The sequence below is a fragment of the Mesoplodon bidens genome, assembly GCF_964165515.1.
Source record: "Mesoplodon bidens genome assembly, chromosome: 16".
NCBI lineage: Eukaryota > Metazoa > Chordata > Mammalia > Artiodactyla > Ziphiidae > Mesoplodon > Mesoplodon bidens.
The window spans coordinates 64404215-64408042 of NC_138173.1; positions in this window are offsets into that span (position 1 = coordinate 64404215).

Consider the following 3828-nt stretch of genomic DNA (forward strand, 5'->3'; position numbering starts at 1 on the left):
GATGCCTCCAACTCCTCATCTATCACCTGAGGAGGCTGACAAGATGCTTTCTAGAAGCCCTGAGAGCTCTGACCTTGGAAACTCCCATGGTGAAGTGCAGGGGAACATTCCTTATTCAGAGGAGACTTCCTGAAATGGAAATTTGTATGCCTCCTATAAACCTTGCCTATTTGTGTCTTGTGTCCTGTTAAGTGGATTTACAGCTTTGGAGATCTCATTTCAATTTAACTAATCCTCACAAAACGGACAAGCGATTGAAATGATTCCTGTGAAGAAACTGCAAGCTGAGGACCATGTTAATGATGCCAATGTAGCGAACAGTAGGAGAATGGCTGACTCTATCCATCTGCAACCCCTAGCGTTTGCTGCTTTTCAGCTAATTACAAGAGAAAAATAATGTCCGTCTAAGTATATCAATCACAAAGTTGGTCAAAAGACTTAAAAAATTATTAAGACTGATATTTGAAATAGGGTCTGTGGTCCACTATCATTAATGATGACTGTGTCCTTGAGTGAATATTGTGTGTTGACATAGCTAGTGAAAGGGTGAAGCCATTGCAATCGCCAAGACATTTAGAAAATTTTTCAACTGGTTAAAGCCATAATATACTCAACCCAGCCCTTTATAAAATTGGATTAAATGTGATAATTTTAAACTTATTACTTAATGTCATAATCCATCTGTCAAACCCTCGCTACTCTTGCTATGGTGAAATGGCTGAAGAAGTATCTGAAAACTACATAGTGACACATTACAATGGACTCCTTGGTCATTAAATATTGTTGGCAGAAGCATAGAACTTTTGCTGAAGAGTTGAAGAAAACTTAAATAATTCAGTGTGAGAGGTTTGCAATACAATTAGTTTCCAAATTACAATTTGGAAAGTACAAATGTTTCCAACATATTTTAGCTTACGTTATTTCTAGATTCTTCATTTCCGTAATGAAATACATTACAGCACCCTTTCTTGTCAGCTCTTAAAGGAAAGAGAGACCAGAAAAAATACATTTTCAATAGTAAATGAATTTCTCAACAAATTTCAAACATTTCTTAAGCAATGTTTTGGGTATTTATGTTGACTGGAATGAAAAGAAAAAAAAAGGTAAATTTCACCAGCTAGTACTATACCCGAAATTTATTGCTGCATTTTCCCATAGCAAGCTATTGAAGCCAGGAGGTTAAAGTCACAAAAGCACAGAGCAAAATAGGATTTCACTGATGTGAATCATTGTACAGAGGCAAGAAGTTTAAAGTATAGCAGAGTCTTTACAATACTTTGTAATTAGATAGGGAGTGCACCTGAAAATATTTTGCTCAAGCAGAGATTCTCTTATTCTCTTTTGGCAAAGTATTTGAAACAGTGAATGAACATAAAATCAAGGGTTTCAAATTATTTGACCTTTTCAAGGCTGACACGGGACTGTTGGGAGTAAGCTATAATAGATACATTTGAAAAAACAGAAGCATGTACATAAGTTGTCCCTGCAGGTTGTGTCATGATTTAATAATGAATGAGACAGTAACTGCCTTTCAAAAAAACTTTATAAACCACAGTGAGATACATACACCAAAATGGGTAAAATGAAAAAGACAGACAATACCAAGAGGGGGCGAGAATGTGGGACACCTCGAACTCCCACAGTGCAGGGAATGTAAATTCATGGAACCTGTTCTGGCAACTGTTTGGCAGTATCTACAAAAGCAGAACAAAAGCAAACACAGTGACCCAGCAATTCCACTCTAGGAATATACCCAACAGAAATGCAAACATGTGTTTACCAAAAGATGGTTCTGAGTGCACATAGCAGCACTTTTCCTAATACTTGAACACGGGAATTTACCCAAATGCCCACCAAAAGTGAAATGGATAAACTCATTGTTGTGTATTCACACAAGACGATACTACATATGATAAGAATGAATAACCAAGACAACCTCAGTCATATGGATGAATCTCACAAATGAGATTTTGAGCAAAAGGAGCCAGACATAAAAATGGGTGCCTCCTATGGGATTCCATTTATATGACGTTAAATAAAACACACACAAAACGAATCTGAAAGTTAGGAGAGTGGAGTGGTTACCCTTGGGGGTGAGGGGAAATAACTGGAAAAGGCACAAAGGGGCTTTTGATAACGGGGCTGCGGATAATGCTTCTTGATCTGTGTCTTTAACCGGGTGTGCTCACTTTGTAAAACTACGTTGATCTGGACAATTATGTTACGTACGCTTTCCTGTATGCATATTATTCTTGATTGAAAAGAAGAAAAAGATACTTTTTTTATGTGAAGACAGTGTTTGAGCACTGAAGATTTGAATCATTTCCAGTGTTAACATTGTTAAAAATGACGTATATAACCTATACCTCTATTCTTGAAAAGACTGAAACAGAATATTCTAGCCTGTTTTAAGCTTCTAAATGAATTGTTATTGGATATTAAACTAGGTTGGCTTTTTTTTTTTTTTTTTTCTTTTTGCCGCACTGCGTGGCTTGTGGGATCTTAGTTCCCAGACCAGGGATTGAATCTGGGCCCACGGCAGTGAAAGTGCAGAGTCCTAACCACTGGCCCACCAGGGAATTCCCTTGAACTAGTTTTTTTTTTTTTTTTTTTTCTAAATCCAATAAACTGTAGGAAAAATGGGTCATCATCAGGGAAGTTGGACATTTACTTGCCAAATTTCACCAAATACCTTTGCATAGTTGGTAGATGGAATTGAAAAATAAGTATTATGATGGAATAGGGCTATATGTTGCATTTATTTCATTTGAATCTACATATTTTTGTGAGGCTTCTTTTCCAAAAATGACAGCAACTAAAAGCAGGGGTCAGACCAAACTGAATTTAAGATCAAACTATTAATGACTATGTCATAAAGATTCAACCAAGACTGAAAAAAACTAGGAAAGCAAAATCACGTTGATTTCACTAAAAATTTTTTTATTATTATCAGTGATTTTTCAGGAAAGCAAAAAAAGTTCTTAGGTGTTGCTAAATAAAATAAAAATTACTAAAATTGCCTAATTCTCTTGAATTGCCATATATATTTTATAATATCAATAATATATTAGAATAATAGTATGCATATATAAATTAAATATACATACACATACATTGGAGGTGCATGCTCAAAATTTTGTTATCAATATGGTGCTAGATCAAAAAATGCTCAGAGACCACTGGTCTACACCAGCATTTAGCCTTTAGAATCAAGTTATTTTAGTTGATGTGGGTCAGGAGTCAGGGAGATGTTTTGAATCCTAGCTCTGCCACTTACTAAATGTATGATTTTGAGCAATTAGTCCATGTATCTGGATCTGGGTTTTCTCATGAGCAGAATGGGAATTAAACACCTATATGGAGAAGTTTGTTGAGCTAATTAAAATGAGTCAATATATATACATTCCTTAGCACCTTGGCTGGCTGATGGAGGTTTTAATCAATAGCTACTACTACTGTCCTATAGTTGTTTAGTAGTGTTTTCCAAACTTTCCTCATAAGAAAGGTCTCCTGGGTGCTTGTTAAAAATGTTTTAACAATTTTTTAAATTGTTAAGACATTTGAACAAAATGTCTAAGCCTCAGGTGTTCTGAATTAGAATCTTCATGGGTGGGGCCTTAGAAGTTATATCTTTAGAAGATGATTCTTATGCTCAAGCGAGTTTGAGGAAGACTGATTTACAAGGTGCTAAAGCTCTCTTTCCTTTAGTTATCATTCTCCACGTCTGAGTCTTATCTCCTAAGCCCCAGGAACCCCCATAGGACCATCTCTGTCCGGCACAGGGTGTAGCAGGGAGTGCTGTAAGCCACTGTGTGTGAAGGCCCAGGT